The sequence below is a fragment of the Trachypithecus francoisi genome, unplaced genomic scaffold (assembly GCF_009764315.1).
Source record: "Trachypithecus francoisi isolate TF-2019V2 unplaced genomic scaffold, Tfra_2.0 Lachesis_group16, whole genome shotgun sequence".
In the NCBI taxonomy this organism is placed as follows: Eukaryota; Metazoa; Chordata; class Mammalia; order Primates; family Cercopithecidae; genus Trachypithecus; species Trachypithecus francoisi.
Genome location: NW_022681461.1, coordinates 73,956,537 through 73,976,362, shown reverse-complemented (window position 1 = coordinate 73,976,362; position 19,826 = coordinate 73,956,537). Strand labels below are relative to the sequence as shown.

At 46.2% G+C, this 19,826-nt stretch overlaps 1 long non-coding RNA gene across 1 annotated transcript in view; it reads right to left on the bottom strand.

The window, feature by feature from the left end:
* Positions 1 to 19,496, bottom strand: part of LOC117099385 — a 32,672-nt gene extending 13,176 nt beyond the window's left edge. Inside the window, exons 1-2 of the long non-coding RNA XR_004443793.1 lie at positions 19,400 to 19,496; positions 18,460 to 18,630 (exon numbers count right to left, since the gene is read on the bottom strand). This is a non-coding gene — a long non-coding RNA (uncharacterized LOC117099385). The remainder of the gene's footprint in view (positions 1 to 18,459; positions 18,631 to 19,399) is intronic.
* Between the last annotated feature and the right edge of the window lie 330 nt (positions 19,497 to 19,826).

Genomic DNA, 19,826 nt, shown 5'->3' with positions numbered 1-19,826 from the left:
AGATATGAAGAAAGGGGTGGGTGTCATTGCAGGCAGAGGAGACCGTTATGTGTGTGACATGTGCAGAGGTGTGATAAGGCTGGTGTGTCCATGGAGAAGAATGAAGTTCAGCTTGGACAGGCACAGGCTGGTGTGTAGGGGTGGTGGTGGTGGAACTACTGTGAGATAAGACTAGAACGTTCTGTGGGGCCAGACCCTGGAGGGTTGTCAAGTCAGCATACAGGACTTGCCTTTCCGCTGAGGTCATTGACAGTCTTAGAAGTTTAGTGGGCAAGGAGAAAAGTCATCTGTTTTTTCAAATGTGTAATAACCACTAACTTTAAGAAAGAAAGCCAGTATTCAATAATTTAACCAAATGGTGTGGGTTGTCATCTAACTTCTGATCTCTTTCTCTCTTTCAAAAAAAAAAAAAGACTTTTAAACGAAATTTCCTAGTTAATAGGGGCAAGCAGAAAAATGGTGACATATGTGCTGAAAGGCCCTACCTAAGCATATCCCAAGGAAAACTGAGGCTAGAAACAAAAATGTTACCCAGCTCCACCAGGCACTGACCTCTTCACAGCGGTGCAATCAGAGGAGATGAACAGGAGGAGGCAGCTCTCAAATACCATGAGGGCTGCCGTGGAAACGGCCTTGGAATGGCATTTGGGAGCCCAGATGGTACTGTTCCCTCCGACATTGACTCACAGATCCCTTCCCTTTTCCAGGTCCCAGTTTCCCATCTGAACACTGAGGGGGGCCCATCAAGGTGGCCTCTCAGGGTCCTAACCACCCTAGGCGTGGAAAGTTCAGGGAACTCTATTCTGTTTCCTTTTGAGGTGCCTTAGCCCCTCTGCTGCTGCCCCCAGCATGGGCATGAAATGAACGCATTCCACTATTCTTTCCTCATCTCTGGAGCTTCTTCTGTCCTAAAACGCTGTACCCAGATCTCTGGATATAGAGAATACCAACCGTAGTCCCCTTAATTCTGTTGCCCTTTCCAGGTAGATTTTGGCATGCATTGGAGGATGTCTCAGGTGGGAGGGATGCTGGGGTGGAAAAACCTTGAAGAAACTCAAAGACAAAACCTCTCTCCAAGGAAGGCCTATCCCTGAGCACTGTTTAGAAAGTGACTTTTAGAGAAAGCGTGGCTCCATAGAATTCACTGTGTTGTGTAAAGCTGTGAAGTGTGGAGTGGGGTGGGAATGAGGTTATGTTTTGGATGGAAGCAGCACCGAAGAATGGCCCTTGAATTGGCATTCTGCCCCTCACAGATTCCCTGGTCTCAATACCTGGAGTTGCAGATGGGCCTGGGGCAGATCTGACTGGTTTGGAAGTGCAGCTCCTTGATGTTGGACTGCCAGACTGGGCAACATAGTGAGACCCCATCTCTACCGAAACATTTTAAAAACTGCCAGCAACAGCTGGGTGCAGTGGCTCAAGCCTGAAATCCCAGCACTTTGGGAGGCTGGGGTGAACAGATCACTTGGGGTCAGGAGTTAGAGATCAGCTTGGCCAACATGGTGAAACCCCATCTCTACTAAAAACACAAAAACTAGCTGGGTGTGGTGGTGCATGCCTGTAGTCCCAGCTACTGGGAGGCTGAGGCAGGAGAATCGCTTGGACCCAGGAGGCGGAGGTTTCAGTGAGCCAAGACTGTGCCACTGCACTCCAGCCTGAGCAACAAAGCAAGACTGCATCTCGAACAAACAAACAAAAAACTGCCAGCAGCTTGATCTTGGCATCACTTATCACCACTGATGGGCAAGACAGAGCTGAGAAAATGGCAGTGGAGCCAAGAGTAGAGGCAGAAGTAGGGCTCAGAAGGGAAGGGGAGGTAGGGAGATCCCCAAGGTCTTGCACCACAGCCTGGCTATGAGTGAGTCCCCCTACCTCCCCCAGCAGATCCTGCAGAGAAGGCATCATCTCTTTCCTAGTGACAATGTCTATCTTCCAGGACACAGCTGCCTCTTCAAAGCTAAGGCAAATCTTGTGCTGGAACCGAGGCCCCATCTGTTGGACTCCTCCACCCAGACCATTTGCCAAAATGAGGGAATAGGGCCAGGCCTGCCAAGAGGTCCTCAGAGGGTATCTAGGTGAAGCCCTCTCTCTACCAAAGAGGGAAGTTAGGTCTACGGATAGGAAGGGATTTTCCCAAGGTCATTTATCTAGCAAGTAGCTGCAGTAAAACTTGATGCCAGGCCTTCTTACACAAGATGTAGGTTAAGAGAGCATTAGCCTTAAGCCAGACAACATGGGTCCAAATCCTGACTGCTTCTCTGTTGGCTGAGAGGTTTGACCAACTTCATCAACCTCTTTCAGATTCAGCTGCCCTTTTATCGTTTTATTTTTATTTTATTTTGTTTGTTTGTTTGTTTCTTGAGACAGGGTCTTGCTCTGTCACCCAGGCTGGAGTGCAATGGCATGACCATGGCTGACTTCAGCCTTGGCCCCCTGGACTCAAGTAATCCTCCTACCTCAGCCTCTGGAATTACAGGTGGATGGCACCATGGCCGGCTAATTTTTTAAAAATTTGGTAGAGATGGGGTCTCACTATGTTGCCCAGTTTGGTCTTGAACTCCTGGGCTCAAGTGATCCTCCAGCCTCAACCTCCCAAAGCACTGTTTTCCAATTAAATGAAATAATAAATGAAAATCACTTAACATAATAACTGCATATAATAAGAGCTCAATACATGTTAGTGGAAAAAAATGCCTAATTACTTTTCTCTACCTTCTGCAATAAAGACCTCCCAGTCCCATTTCTTTTCCCCAGAGCAAACTACTAAGTAGATATTAGGTTTCCCTAGAGCTGGTCAAAGGTATCACTCCTTTGGTTTTGCTCAAAGCAGAGAGCATTCTTGTTTGATGCCATTATTAACACTAGGTGGGTATCTTTTTTTTTTTTTTTTGAGACGGAGTCTCACTCTGTTGCCTAGGTTGGAGTGCAGTGGTACCGTATTGGCTCACTGCAAACTCTGTCTCCTGGGTTCAAGCAATTCTCCTGCCTCAGCCTCCAAATAGGTGGGATTACAGGTGCCCACCACCATGCCTGGCTGATTTTTTTTTTTTTTTTTTTAATATTTTTAGTAGAGACAGGGTTTCACCATGTTGGCCAGGTTGGTCTCGAATTTCTGACCTCAGGTGATCCGCCTGCCTCAGCCTCCCAAAGTGTTGGGATTACAGGCATGAGTCACTGTGCCCAGCTGTGGGTGTCTCCTAATAGTGGTCCAGGCCGTCTTCCCACAGACACAGTGAACTGTAACCATCAGGATGTGCTTGTGTAAGTTGCATTATTGGCAGCTCAGAGGCAAAAGTGTGACCACACGAGAGAAGCGTCAGTTACTCTGCATTTTAACTTCCTTTTATCTTAGCTAATTTAAAAAGATTCCTTATTTCCATTAAGAAAGAAATTATGCTTAGTATTATATGTTCAAACAAAAATGTATAATTTAAAAGTTAAGCTGGGCGTGGTGGCTCACGCTTGTAATCCCACGACTTTGGGAGGCCGAGGCAGGCGCATCACCTGAGGTCAGGAGTTCGAAACCAGCCTGGCCAACATGGCATAATCCTGTCTCTACTAAAAATACAAAAATTAGCCGGGTGTGGTGGTGTGTGCCTGTAATCCCAGCTACTCGGGAGGCTGAGGCACAAGAATTGTTTGAACCCAGGAGGCGGCAGTTGTAGTGAGCCAAGATTGTGCCACTGCACTCCAGCCTGGGCTACAGAGCAAGATTCTGTCTCAAAAAAACAAAAACAAAACCAAAAAATTAGCCGGGCATAGTAATCCCAGCTAGTCGGGAGGCTGAGGCAGGAGAAACACTTGAACCTGGGAGACGGAGGCTGCCGTGAGCTGCAATTTCACCGCTGCACTCCAGCCTTGGTGACAGAGCAAGATACCATCTCTAAACAAACAAACGAACAAACAAAAAACAAAAACAAAAAATTAAAATTAAGGCTGGGCATGGTGGTTTATGCCTATAATTCCAGCATTTTGGGAGGCCAAGGCAGGCAAATCGCTTGAGCCCAGGAGTTTGAGACCAGCCTGGGGAAGATGGCAAGACCTCATCTCTACAAAAAACACAAAAATTAGTCAGGCATGGTAGCACATGCCTGTAGTCCCTTAGGAGGCTGAGATGGGAAAATCCCTTGAGCCCAGGAGGCAGAGGTTGCAGTGAGCTTTGATTGTGCCACTGCACTCCAGCCTGGGAACAGAGAGAGATCCTGACTTTAAAAAAAAGAAAAGTAGTTAAAAGTCCCTTATATAGCCACTCATTCAGAAGTAACCTCAGCTAGAGAATGATTATTTTTCTTCCAGTTTTAAGCTGGCCCAGGTGGCTCGTGCTTGCAGGCCCAGGAGACTGAGGCAGGAGGATTGCTTGAACCCAGGAGCTCCAGACCCATCTGAGCAATACAGTGAGACCCCCATCTCTTAAAAACATTTTAAAAATTACATATTTTCTTCAAGTTTTATTTAATACATCCTGTTTGCTAGGGCTGCCTTAACAAAATACCCCAGACCAGTTACTCCAAAAACAGGATTTATTTTCTCACAGTTGTGGAGGCTGGCAGTGCAGGATCACGGTGTTGAGAGGGCTGGTTTCTTCTCAGGTCTCTCTCCTTGGCTTTTGGGTAGCCACGTCCTCTCCCTGTGTCCTCACATGGTCTTCCCTCTGTGTGAGTCTGTCCTAATCTCCTTTTCTTATAAAGACACCAGGCCTGTTAGATTAGGGCCCACTCTAATGACCTCATTTAACCTTAATTACCTCTTTGAAGGCTCTGTTTCCAAATACAGTCACATCCTGAGAGGCTGAGGATTAGGGCTTCAACATACAAATTGATCGGGGGTGGGCCAAGGCACAATTCAGCCTCTCTTTTACACACACACACACACACACAATTTTTTCTATACATCTCTGCAACTTGATTTTTCTTAATTTCAACATGTTTTCATGTCAGAAGAAGGCCTGTATCCTTCTGAGGAGGCTGAGATATTGAATCTTTAGTTTTTTACCCTCCATAGGAAATGCAGGCCCACTGGGTCGTGACCAAATCTCAGTCAGCAGGGCACCTGGGCCCTTCACAGCCTCTCATCCTTCTTTTGATTGCTCTCCATTTTTTCTCTGACATTTATGTGATATTTTATTTTATTTTGTTTTGTTTTGAGACAGAGTCTCACTCTGTTGCCCAGGCTGGAGTGCAGTAGCGCCATCTTAGCTCACTGCACCTTCCACCTCCCTGGTTCAAGCGATTCTTCTGCCTCAGCCTCCCAAGTAGCTGGGATCACAGGCGCCCACCACCACGCCCAGCTAATTTTTGTCTTTTTAGTAGAGATGGGGTTTTGCCATGTTGGCCAGGTCTGGAACTCCTGACCTCAGGTGACTGGCCCACCTTGGCTTCCCAAAGTGCTGGGATTACAAGCGTGAGCCACCACACTCCACCTGATTTTTCTTTTTTGGAGATGGGGTCTTGTTATGTTGCCCAGTCTGGTCGCAAACTCCTGGCCTCCCAAAGTGCTGGGATTACAGGCATGTGCCACCACGCCCAGCTAATTTTTTGTATTTTTGGTAGAGACAGGGTTTCGCCATGTTGGCCAGGCTGGTCTCAAACTCCTGGCCTCAAGTGATCTGCCCGCCTCGGCCTCCCAAAGCGCTGGGATTACAGGCATGAGCTGTCGCGCAGGGCCTTCATTCAGTTGATCCTTACTACATCTTTCCTCTATTTGGTTGCTAGAGGTCACAGGTGCTTTCTTTTTTGTGTAAGTGCAAGGCATGTGTTATCTGAAAGTCCCTGCTGTTTTCACAAATGCTTTCTCTACCTGTGGGAGTGGCCATGAGCCTGTGGCTTCAGCTACTGGGAAAGCAGAAGTGGGAAGATCGCTTGAGGCCAAGAGTTGGAGGAATGTTTTCTCCAAGTCTTCTCTTTGACCCTCAAGGTAAATAGTTTCTCCCTGACCGCTCTCCTCCTTGTAGTTGGTGTTTATACAATTTTCCTCTACTCTCTTCCTCTGGAACTCTGCCCTGGTAGGCCAAGTTTGGTCCTGCAGGCATACCCTCACCTTTAGATTCTTCTCATTTCCAGATGAGTCTTTGCTGGCTCATTAAGGCCCCATGGGTATTGCTTTGAAGTGGCAGTTAAATCTATCTTAGTGTCTTCAATGTCATGATTAGGGAATATTTTCTTACTTTGAGATAATATAAGCAGTTATGTGTGACTTAACAACAGATTCTGAGAAATGGGTAGTTAGGAGATTGCATCATTGTGCAAACGTCACAGAGTGTACGTTTACAAATCCAAATGGTAGAGCCTACTACATACACAGGCTGTATGGGATAGCCTGCGGTACTGTATCCTGTAGGCAATTGTAATACGATGGTATTTGTGTAGTTAAACATGGGGAAGGTAGTGTGCTGCCCTATAACATTATGATGGCTACAGCTACAACATCACTAGGTGATAGCAATTTTTCAGCTCCATTATACTCTTATAAGACCACCATCATATATGTATCCATTACTGACCAAAACATAGCTATGTAACACATGACCGTATTCACCTATATATTCTTCTAGTAAGTACAAAGGGACTCCAATTTTTTTTCCAAATGACTAGCCAACTTTTCCAATGTCGTTTGTTCAATTATCCAAACTTTTCTCACTTATATGATATATGGAAGAGTATTTATATGTCCAGTATATATAATATAATAACGTATAGATAAAACTTTTCTAGACTTTTCTTTCAGTCTTACTGATATAGCTCTTCTAGGTGTATCTATTTTCAGAATACTAATGTATATCCATAAACATACTACATTATATTATCATACATAGTTTTTTTTGAGATGGAGATTTTTGCTCTTGTTGCCTAGGCTGGAGAGCAATGGCGCGATCTTGTCTCACTGCAACCTCTGACTCCCGGGTTCAAGTGATTCTCCTGCTTCAGCCTCCCAAGTAGCTGGGATTACAGGAATGTGCCACCACGCCTGGCTGATTTTGCATTCTTTTTGTAGAGATGGGGTTTCACCATGTTGGTCAGGCTGGTCTCAAACTTCTGACCTCAGTTGATGTACCCACCTCAGCCTCCCGAAGTGCTGAGATTACAGGCATGAGCCACCGCACTCAGCCTCTCATACATAATATATATAAAAATTTACTTTTATACTACTGGTAATTCAAAAGTTGTATAAGTAATATAAAAGTGCTCATTTTTCAGCCTGGGCAACATGGTGAAACCCCATCTTTACTAAAAATACAAAAATTAGCCAGGCGTGGTGGCATGCACCTGTAGTCCCAAGCTACTCAGGGGGCTGAGAAGGAAGGATTGCTTGAGCCCAGGAGTTCAAGGCTGCAGTGAGCCGTGATCTTGCCACTGTATTGCAGTCTGGGTGACAGACTTTATTTTATATATATAAAAAATAAAATTTAGAAAGCAGCCTATTTCCCTCTCCTCCTACTAAGACCCCCATGTACAAGGCCTAGTCCTAATGCTGACTTGTCAAAGCATAATGGCTATGCCCCAAACAAGAAAACTGAGACTACCTCTCTTCCTTCAAGGTGAGGCTGCCAGGAACCTATGGTGAATTATAAATTTGTACGAAGTTATCAAATCTTTATTTTAATGTAAGAAAGGGGGGAAAGTCTTATGTAAATATTAAGTATTATTTCAACAGGTGGCCCTAAAATTTATCTTTGGGAAGGAGCATTCTTGGTTCTACCAAAAAATACTTTCATAATTCATCTACACCTATAAGATTGGTTTTCAAGTTATAACGCCTGGTCGTGAAGTATAGAAAGAGAGAAAACAGAAATGAGACAGGAAGAGAGAAAAGGTAGAGAGCAGTGATACAGTTAAATTTCCAATGATGAAAGAGCTAAAAGGACTTTTAAGAGGAATCTAGGCCAGGCACGGTGGCTCACGCCTGTAATCCCAGCACTTTGGGAGGCCAAGTTGGGCCGATCACGAGGTCAGGAAATCAAGACCATCCTGGCTAACACGGTGAAACCCCATCTCTACTAAAAATACAAAAATTAGCTGCGTGTGGTGGTGCGAGCCTGTAATCCCAGCTACTCAGGAGGCTGAGGCAGGATAATTCATTGAACCTGGGAGGTGGAGGTTGCAGTGAGCCAAGATCGCACCACTGCACTCCAGCCTGGGTGACAGAGTAAGACTCCGTCTCAAAAGAAAAAAAAAAAAAGAACCATCTAATATTTAAAGCTGAGTTCTTAGGGCTTGTATTGTAGAGATGTAAATTCCTTCATCTCTCCAAGTTTTCAGTATCATCTCCTCAAATGAAGGCCATGTTGGGCGGGGCAGGTGAGGGCCATTGAGGAGAATGGGGACAGTAGCTGTGTTCTGTATCTAGGTCCATGGACTGCTGTGGGATGGCCCATGATCTAAACTTACTAGCAGAAACACAATCTTAGAGCAGAAGCAACTGTGAGAAGGTAAGTCCCCCAGACATTTGCAAAAATTTGGAGAGCACTGATTTCTAAAAAATGGGGACCTTAATTTTTATTTCTTTGTTTTTTTGAGGCAGAATCTCACTCTGTCACCCAGGCTGGAGTGCAGTGGCATGATCTCAGCTCACTGCAACCTCCATGTCCTGGGTTCAAGTAATTCTCCTGTCTCAGCCTCCCAAGTAGCTGGGATTACAGGCGTGCACCACCACGCCTGGCTAATTCTTTTGTATTTTTAGTAGCAACATGGTTTTATCATGTTGGCCAGGCTGGTATCTAACTTCTGACCTCAAGTGAACCACCTGCCTCGGCCTCCCAAGTGTTGGGATTATAGGCATGAGCCACCATGCCCAGCCAAGGGGACTTTAAATTATACTAAATCTAGTGAGCAGGGTAATCTCAGCTAACACCTTGCAGTTATCTAAAATGTCACCAGATCTGTTTGTCTTTCCGAGGAGCTGGCTTCCTTCATATCTTTAAGGAAATGTCTCTCCATATTGTTCAATTCACCTTCCAGAAACTGGTGGGAAGAGAAAAGAAATTCAGTTTCAAAGCCTCTGCCAATTCTTCCAATGGTCCTTTTTTAAGCCAAGCAAATTAGATATGATTATGGCTTTTTAAATCTGTAAAATGTGTTTAATCACAATAGCTTTTTCACAGGATTATGGTGCTTTAGAAGTACCTGGCACAAAAGTAAATACTACGTGCCTTGCCACACAGTAATCTCACCAGGAGAAGCTCTGAAACTACTGATGCTGGTGTGGGGGCTGACGGGGCCCTGACCAATTAAGTCATAAACTCTGAAGTGGGGCTCAGATGTCAGCAGGCCCTTGACCAATTAAGTCATAAACTCTGGAGCAGGGCTGACATGTCAGCATTTTTCAAAGCCTCCTAAATAATTCTAATGTGCAGTCAGCATTAACAACCACTGCTTTATGGGCTATTATTTTACCAAAATGATACACTACATGTTGATTTCTTAGGAACAAAACTCTTCACGCAAGTTGTTTGTTAAGAGATTTGATATTCCCGCATTCATCCCCTTAGGGGACCGGAGGTGGCAGCTACAATTTGCATTTAGAGTTTCCCTAAGGAATGTTAATTGCTTAAGCTGTCATAAAAGAGTGGATGTTTTATGTTTCCCTGGTGGGAGCGAAAGAAGAGTCAGTACAGCGTGGCTGAACTCTGATCTGTATGTCTCTTTGGGAGGTTCTCCAAACCCAGCAAACAAGAGATCCTGCTTACTTGTGGACTTGTGTGCTGCTAGAAATGCAAGACTGAGTCAGCTAAGAGCATTGCCAAAAAGTCACTAAGCCACCGCATGTAGCCCGAGATCACAAGGAAACCACAAGTCTTTCTTTCTTTTTTTTTTTTTTTTTGAGGCGGAGTCTCGCTCTGTCGCCCAGACTGGAGTGCAGTGGCCGGATCTCAGCTCACTGCAAGCTCCGCCTCCTGGGTTTACGCCATTCTCCTGTCTCAGCCTCCCGAGTAGCTGGGACTACAGGTGCCCGCCACCTCGTCCAGCTAGTTTTTGTATTTTTAGTAGAGACGGGGTTTCACCGTGTTAGCCAGGATGGTCTCGATCTCCTGACCTCGTGATCCTCCCGTCTCGGCCTCCCAAAGTGCTGGTCAAAAAGTTCTGCCTGTATTTGCAGATCTTCTTCTTGGTTTCTAAGCAGCCAGCCACCTGCTCTCAGCTTTCACCTAGGACTCAACAATTTCAGGAAGGAAAAAGATTATTCTAGGTCAGAAAGATTCTGGGAAATGTTAAATGACTTTGCCTCTGGAGAATACATTTTTCTGGCCTCTTTCTGATCTTGGCAGACATGTCCATCTTCTGGGAGCCACAGAAGACAGCCCTTCATCTTTTCCTAGTTGGTGCCTTCTTCTAGACCTAAATTCCTGAGCTCATGCTGAAACTCAGATTAACAACTTTTTTGGGGGGAGGGGAGTTGTTTGAGATTAGACTAGTTAAAATTAGCCTGGTGAGGGAGGGGGGATCGGTTTCTAGATTTATTCATTTATGTGTCCACAGTGCCTGCCTGGTGCCCTTCTGTGAAAATATAAGTTATTGAGGTAGAAATGTACAGAACATCTCAGGTTGGGGCCAGGCACAGTGGCTCATGCCTGTAATCCCAGTACTTTGGTAGGCTGAGGTAGGAGGACCACTTGAGTCCAGGAACTCAAGACCAGCCTAGACAACATACTGAGACCCTCTCTCTACAAAAAAAAAATTTAAAAGTTAGCCCAGTGTGGTGGCACACACCTGTAGTCCTAGCTCCTTGGGAGGCTGAGGCAGGAGGACCGCTTGTGCCCAGGAGTTCAAGGCTGCCGTGAGCTGTGATTGAGCCACTGTACTCCAGCCTGGGCAACAGAATAAGACCAAAAAAACAAAAAAACAAAGAAAATCCCCAGAACATCTCAAGTCTTTCTAGAGACGTATGAAGCCAACCCTTCAAGGACAAGGGCAAGTTGCACATGGAGTGGTTTGATTGAGGAGTTGAAAGGAAGACCCTGTCTGCTCAATATGGACAACAATATCCTGGTTGACAGTGCCTATCACAGACCTCCAGGCTCCATGCGGAATTCGAGCAAATGCTAGGAAACCACACGCTATGCAGACTGAGCATTACACATAAAGGTAGAGTTAGGGCAGGAAGCATGGAAGGAAAAAGTAAGAAGTCTCATTGTGGTCCCAGCCAGGTTGAGGACCCTCTCTCCTAGAGATTGGACATCCTGGGGCACTGGAGTAAGAGTGAGCCCAGGTTGGCCCAGCTGGCTGTGTGGGAAGGGTAGAAGCTGCCCTGGCCTTTGGCGTCAGCCACGTGCACTTTGCCAGACTGCCATCTGCTGAGCACTTCTTAGCAATTCCCTCTGCTTTTATGTCACACACCTGAAGTCCCCTCCCCGTTACAGATCTTCTAAGGCCAAAGTGAGGCCTCAGAAGTATTAGGAAGCAAAAAGCATAGAAACGAGAAGCCCCAGAGCCTATGACTGAAGACACTACTCTTTTTTTTTTTTTTTTTTTAATGAGACAGAATCTCACTCTGTCTCCCAGACTGGAGTGTGGGGTCGTTATCTCAGCTGACTGCAACCTCCACTTCTCGGGTTCAAACGATTCTCATGCCTCAGCCTCCCAAGTAGCTGGGATTACAGGCACATGCCACCACACCTGGCTAATTTTTGTATTTTTAGTAGAGACAGGGTTTCATTCACCATGTTGGCCAGGCTGGTCTCAAACTCCTGACCTCAAGTGATCTCCACCCACCTAGGCTTCCCAAAGTGCTGGGATGACAGGCATGAGCCACTGTATCCGGCTGACACTACTTTTTTTCTTCTCTGAACCTCATTTCTGTATTTTATAAAGGAGCGGAAGGCTCTAGATTTTCTTTCCTCCCATTTATGCACATTTATAGCACCCCATACTTCCCCCATCATAGCAACTATATAGTGACTACACCATGTGTCTGCCTGACCAGACTGCGAACTCAACATGAGAGGGGTCGTGTCTGTTTTGTTCATCCTGTGTCCTCAATGGTATGTACACAGATACTCAAAAAAGTATGTGTTGAATGAGAGAGGAAAGGAGAAAGTAAGGAAGTGAGGGAGGGAGGGAGGGAGGAAGGAAGGAATGGAGAGAAGGAGGGTAAGATATCCCAGCAGGTCACTAGAGCCTATTTGTGAGAAAGCCGCTAGGAGCCTTGAAAGTCCCTGCAAATGAGGAAGGGAGAAAGCTATTTCTCTCCAATCCCCACGAAGAGCTGCAAATGGCAAAACAAGATGTGGTCTAGATTTCCAACAGAAGACTCTGTACACCTGATAAAGCAAAGCTACTTGTGGGGACCCAAATTCTGTGAACATTCCAGGCTGGTCCTGGGGGGTAGGTAACAGAACAGGGGGTAGAAGGGTTTTCTTCCAATGGTATCAGAGAGGCCTGAAGCTTTGCAAGAGCTGGAAAATGGAACTTTGTTAGAGCTTTGCAGTTTGCACACATTGTCTTGTTGTCAAAAAAACTGTGTAGAATAGAGAGGTCACGGGCCAGGCACGGTGGCTCACGCCTGTAACCCCAGCACTTTGGGAGGCCGAGGTTGGTGGATCACCTGAGGTCAGGAGCTCGAGACCAGCCTGGCCAACATGGCGAGACCCTGTCTCTACTAAAAATACAAAAATTAGCTGGGCATGGTGGTGTGTGCCTGTAATGCCAGCTACGTGGGAGGCTGAGGCAGGAGAATTGCTTGAACCTGGAAGGCAGAGGCTGCAGTGAGCCGAGACTGTGCCACTGCACTTCAGCCTGGGTGACGTAGCAAGACTCCCTCTCAAAAAAAAAAAAAAAAGAGAGATCACCTGGGGACTGGGGAAGATCAGTGACATTACAAGTACAAGATTGGGCCTGGGAAGAGACCTCGTAGCCCCAGAATTCTTCCCCTACCTGGAGTAATTTGGAGGAGACTCTAATGTGTGCCCTTAACTCATGTGGCCTCAGAGAATGAGGTGAAGGGAAAGCTGGTGGACTTGAAAGCTCAGGGGGTCTGGGTCATGACAAAAAGCTCTGAGTGTAAACTGGGCTCTTGATTTTTCTAAAAAAAAAAAAAATTGAATACTGAGAGATAGATATTTCTCATTAGATTATTTTTTACGGTAACCCTCACCTCATGCTCAAAGGACGGAATCACAGAATCACAGGCTTGCCCACCAGCCCATCTCAACTTCTGTGGAAAATCTCCCTAACCCCTGACTTTCTATAACTCCAACATCAATAGCAGCTGCCATTTTTTTCAGCTTCTTTCTGCCCACAAAGCCAGGACTAGGGGGAGGTAAGTGACACATTCCCTTGGGTGCGAAATTCGAAAGGTGCCAAAAACCTCAGTAATCATCATAAAGAACATTTCCAAAATTCAAAATTAATGCAATAAAAATCCATGATGAATAAAATATCAATTTTTTTTCTTTTGAGACGACGTCTTACTCTGTCACCCAGACTGGAGTGCAGTGGCACAATCTTGGCTCACTGCAACCTCTGCCTTCTGGATTGGAGCAATTGTCCTGCCTCAGCCTCCCAAGTAGCTGGGATTACAGGTGTGCGCCACCACGCCCGGCTAATTTTTGTATTTTTAGTAGAGACGGGGTTTCACCATGTTGGTCAGGCTGGTCTTGAACTCCTGACCTCAGGTGATCCACCCACCTCAGCCTCCCAGAGTGCTGGGATTATAGGCGTGAGCCACCACGCCTGGCCCAAAATTTTAAATAAAGACACAGTCTAACTTTTGCTCCAGCTCCACCTTGAAAGCCAGCCCCGTCTCAGCTCTGACCAAACTCATTCTCATTTTAGGGCCTTTGTCTTTGCTGTCCTCTCTGTCTGGACTATTCCTCTCAGATCCCTGCATACTTGGCTCCTCATTGTTTAGGAAAGCCTTCTCTTATCTGACTTCACTATCTAAAATCCCCCATTTCCCACCCTCCCTACCCCTGTACAGGTCCTCCCTATTCTACTAATGCTTTGTGGTTTCAGAGCACTTAAAACTATAACAACATTCTGTTACTTGTTTATGTCTCTGCTGATATCTCTCCAGTGTTCAACATATAGTACATGCTCAAAAAATATTACTTGCGCAAATGAAGGGAATGAGTGAAGCACCTATCAGAGATTGTGCTCGGGGCTTTACATGTATTATCTCATTTAATCCTCTCAATAATCCCCTGAGGGAGGTTCAATCACCACAGTTTTATAAGTGAGTAATCTGAGGTTTAGAGAGGTTAAGAGACATCTTCAAGGTCACATAGCTAGTAAACGAGGGAAGGCTAAACTTATCCAGAATCCTGTTTCTTTCCACCACCTCTCTTGTTGCCAGGCAGGTGCAAGCCTCATCAACTCCCTCTTGAAAGACTGCAGTGACCTCCTGGTCAGTGTCCTGGCTTGCAACCTTGACACCTAGCGGTCTTTCCACAACACAACAACCTGTTTAAAGTTTTTTAAAACATATTTTATTTATTTATTTAGACAGTTTTGCTCTTGTTGCCCAGGCTGCAGTGTAATGGCATAAGCTCCACCTCCTAGGTTCAAGCAATTGTCTTTCCTCAGCCTCCTGAGCCCAGCCTGTTTAAAGGTTCTCAATTGTAAGTCAGCACACATCTCCTTTCGACTTAAATCTCTCCAGTGCTGGCCAGGTGTGGTGGCTCACACCTGTAATCCCAGCACTTTGGAGACCGAGGTGGGTGGATCACTTGAGCTCAGGAGTTGGAGACCAGCCTAGACAATATAGTGAAACTCCATCTCTACTAAAAAGAGCTGGGCATTAATCCCAGCTACTCCGGAGGCTGAGGCAGGAGAATCACTTGAACCCAGGAGGTGGAGGTTGCAGTGAGCCGAGTTGCACCACTGCACTCCAGCCTGGGCAACAGAGCAAGACTCTGTCTCAAGAAAATAAAAAAAGAAATCTCTCCAGTGCTCTCCCTTGCTCTCCGACCATAAGCCAGAAGCACCTCCTGGTTACCATGTGATCCATTCCCCATGACCTGTCACCCAGCTCACTCTGCTCAGCCACTCTGGCCTCCTCGCCATTCCTTGAACGCACGGAGCATACTTCCACCTTGCTTGTCTCCCATTCTCAGACTGCTGTCCCTCAGGCAGCCACATGGCTCACTTGCTCACCTTCCAGCTTTTGTTGAAATGCTGTCATCTCTATAAATCCTGTCTTGAACTCAGCCAAGGATGGTGGCTCATACCTATAATCCCAGCACTTTGGAAGGCCAAGGCGGGAGGATTGCTTGAGGCCAGGAGTTCAAGACCAGCCTGGGTAACATAGTTAGACCCCCATCTCTACTACTACTACTACTACTACTACTATATACATACATACATACATAAAAATAGTTGGGCGCGGTGGCTTTAGCCCAGGAGTTTGAGACTGAAGTGAGCCCTGATTGTGCCACTGTCCTCCAGCCTGTGTGACAGAGTGAGGCCCTGTCTCTAAAAATAAATAAATAAAATAAAAATAAAAACTAGAACCCAGCCCCATACTCCTGCTCCATCATATCAGTCTTTCCCCCTATATAGCATTTAGCTATCCCCTTCTAAGATATCTTGTCATTTGGCTTATTAATACTATTTGGTTTACTGACTGTCTTCCACCCACTCAAATGCAAGTTCCATTAGGGCAGGGATCCTGTCTGTTTTGTTTGCTGGTGTGTCCTGGCACTACATAGATGCTCAATCAATATTTTCTGAGTGAATGAATAAGATAATCCTTGGAGCAAGAATTTGAAACCAGGTGAACATCCTTCAAATCTCATGCTCTTAACTAAATCGGGAAGCGTGTCTCTAAGGATGAGCGAGCCAGGGCTGTGTGATTCAGAATGCTTCTGGACCCCTGTCTGTGCTGTCATCTCCAAACTTGAAGGCCCAGCACTGCACAGCTGGCCTTTTGCTTAGAAAGCATCTAACTCCATTGCATTTATTCCCAGGCCTCTGTCCTTTCACCCTTGGGTTTCTTAGCCCTCTCATCTAAGGACAGATTTAACTCTTTTATCCCTAACGCTACCTCTGCCCCCTTCACGGAGCCATTGTTGTGAAAACAGTAAAGTCTCAACCTTTTGCTCTATAAAAGCCCTGCCAACTACATGCCAAGGAGGCTCTGCTAGGATATGTGCAAGGAGGGAGCCGTGCTTGCCAGGCACTCTGAGGCTGGGGCTGCTTCCTCCCCACCTGTCCTGCCTGTAGCCACGTAGAGTATAACTCAACTCATCATCCATCTTCCACTTTCTTTACCCCACACCATTTGTGTGACTTTGAGGCTATGAATTGTCCAACTGTCCAGTCAGGTTTCATGAGAAAGTAGCAGCTCCGGAAAGTAGATTCCACTTGCGCTTGGTATAATGCTCTCTTCGGCTTTGTATGAAAGGTGCTATGTGGCCAACTGGAATGCAGTGGCGCAATCTTGGCTCACTGCGCCCTTCACCTCCTGGATTCAAGCGATTCTCCTGCCTCAGCCTCCTGAGCAATTTTTGTATTTTTTGTAGAAACAGGCTTTCACCATGTTGGTCAGGCTGGTCTCAAACTTGAGACCTCAAGTGATCCACCTGCCTCGGCCTCCCAGAGTGCTGGGATTATAGGCGTGAGCCACCCACTGCATCCAGTGCCCCCAGTTCTGTCATCTTCTCCTTTCCCCTCCCCTTCCCTTTGTTTTCTCACCCTCCCACCCCCCTTTCCACTCCTCCCTAAGTCCATGGATGACTTGAATTGTGAAGCTGCTTTCGAGTTTGGGTAAAAAATGATGTTCACACAATGCTTAATGGTGTTACTATCTCCATGGAAGGACTTAACATGTTTTAGAAATGAGTTCCAGAGACCTTGAACTTTTTTTGTTTGTTTGTTTGTTTGCTTTTTGAGATGGAGTTTCGCTCTGTCACCCAGGAGTACAGTGGTGTAATCCTGACTCACTGCAACCTCCGCCTCCTGGGTTCAAGCGATTCTCCTGCCTCAGCCTCCTGAGTAGCTGGAACTACAGGCACCTGCCACCATGCCCAGATGACTTTTGTATTTTTAGTAGAGATGGAGTTTCACCATGTTGGCCAGGCTGGTCTCAAACACCTGACCTCAAATGATCCACCTGCCTTGGCCTCCCAAAGTGCTAAGATTACAGGCTTGAGCCACCGCACCTCGCCTGAACTCAGTTTTGATATTGCTGAGATGTTGCGAGGCAGAGTGTAAAATGTGTTTAATTTGATCTGTATAACTGAAGTCCCAGAGAGGTATTGATTGATTGTTTTAATTTTTATACTTTTTGTCAATTAATTGTTAATCTTTTTGTCAATTAAAAGATTTAGAGATTTCATATTGTAATCTGTGAATTTCTGACTTCTCTTGAAAAAATATCAGAAGATGTGGCAATTAGGTTTCATTGCAAGGACAGGTGTGCTTCTGATGGCCTCGGTCCACATGGGTTTTCTCCCGCTCTGGAAATTAGGGTTGGTTTTTCTTCACTCGCACTCATATACACCACCTGCCTGGCCCCCAAGGCACTTGACTCTGTGTCCCTTTGAAAGGTGACACTCAAAGATGATTATTCCTGGAGGGTACAAAAGTTTAACAATGGATGAGTTGCTCAGAGATTGCAAAGTGTCCACCTGGGGTGAGGGAGCTGTCACCTGCCTTCATTTCATCTTTATATCCACCGTAGGATGTAGATGCTAAGAAGAGCTTGGGGTCAGGAGTGGGCTGGTTCATCTTGGTCTTAATTTTCTGCTGGGGTCTAGAAAGGATAGGTTTGGTTCCTTTCTATGCTTAAGAGCAGATGTCCTGCCAACGCTTTACCATTTAATGTGAGACTGACCGTATATGGAAAGTGCTTGTCTTGTGGCTGGTACAGTCGCAGTAAGCAGTCAATACACACTTGATGACAAGGATTATAGTTGCTGTTACCATCATTAACGCTTGATTTCCTGCCACTCAACCAGCTCCCAGCAAGATAGATTTCCAAAACCTGTGACTTTCTCTAATCCTGACCCATTTGTGGCCACCTCCCCTTCCCTCCTCCTCTCTACCCCTTCCTAATGTCTGGACTCATTTGTTTGCAGCCCTGAGCTCACTCCTTAACAAATGACACTGCCCGTTTGGCCCTGACTTCTGGCTTCCCCTCCTCTATCAAGACTAGCACATCCACCCACGGCTGCACTGCTTCTGGCTGTGCAGGTCAAACACTCGGACTGTCTATTCTTGCCTTTGGCCTAAAATGTGGGCTCTTGTAGGAACTGTCCTCAGGCCCCACATGGGACCAGGACTTCAGAGAGCACAAGTCGATAAGGCTCTCGTGATTGTGTCAAGAGAGTCAGGACCCACTGGAGAGCAGGAACCATGTCTGCATCTGTCTTGTTCACTGCTGCATCCTCAGGGCTCAGGACACTCCCTGGTACAAAGCAGATGCTTAATAAATACTCATTGGATGGACAAATGAATGGATGGACAGATAAATGAATGAATATACAAATAAATCAGATCAGAGATCAGAGAGGAAAAAATTGCTTACGTTTTTAACACTCCTAGATGTGTTGCTTTTTGTGGTCTTTTCTACTTCTCTTTAGTAAGTAGCAGTAAAATCCTTAAGGAGAAGAGGGTCTGTGTGCTGGTTTTCTGGAGGAGGAAGCTGGGAAGATTTCCCTCTGCTCTGTGGTCAGGCTCTGAGTGGGGAGAGTTGCCCCTGGATATAGAGCAAGTGGTGACAGCGTGTGATGGAGGGAAGAAAAGAACACCTGCCACATAGGGAGGAAAGGAACATAGAGCTGGCTGGAGACTGAGAAGCCACCACTTGCTCTATGTCCTAAGAGATAGAGGGGTTGAGCAGGAGAAAGGGCTGCGGGGGTTTTCCACTTGCAGACACCACTGCTGAAAGGCCTCCTGCCCAGGTCCTACCTCTGACTCAGTACCGACCTTAGGCAAGGCCCCTTCCCCATTTATGGCCAAGTCAGAAGATGTGGCCTGCTCTGAGGTTATCAAAAGGCAGAAACCTCATAAATACACCTGGTTATTAGCTCTGGCAGTGTAAAACCAATAGCATCACCAACCACATGGTGTGAGCTTCCTCCTCCACTTCTCTGTTCAGTTTCTCTTCCTGCCTATTTTCTCTGCTGGGTGGGCAGTTCAGAAGGCTTGAGTCTAACAAGCCTCAAACAGAAGAGGCTGCTTTTCTTCCCTTCTGAGCAGCCACAGGAGTGTGAGCCCACATGTGTATCTGTCACCTTTTCCTCACTCCCATCCCCAGCCAATGTGTCCCATGAAAATGAGCCATGAATCCCCCTTTCGACAGTGGGAAACCTGATGACAGATCCAGGTCCCTGATTTGCAAAACAAATTGCTTCTTCTCTTTCTTCCAGCCCATGTGTCTCTCTTTGGGCAAAAGTTAATTCTCACGAACCTCTATCAACCTCCTCGGGTTGACTTCGCTGTTTTCTCTGGAAATCTGTGCTTACGCATTTCTTAGAGCACAGCGAACTTGGGGTGCCCTGAAGGCTGAGACAGGGGCAGGGTGTGAGCAGCGCTGGGCCTCTGAGGATGCCACATTCTGGGGACACAATCCCCATCAGAGTGATGATGTCATAATTGGGGTAGGCGAGATAGGGAAGCTCATTGCCTGTTGCATCCTTCCCAGCACCATCGTGGGACTCTTCCCACTCATTTGCTACTCAGGATCCAGGGTTTTCCCAGGCCAAGACACAGCGGATTGGATGTTCGGCCATACCTACTCCCTTGTGGAGGTGCCAATCATAACTAAAGTGTATTGGGCATTGACTTTGTTTAACCAGGCATTGTATCAAACACTTTAACTTCATTAACTCGTTTGATGCTCATAACAATCCTACAAGGCTTGTCACATTATTCTTTTCACCTTTAAAATGG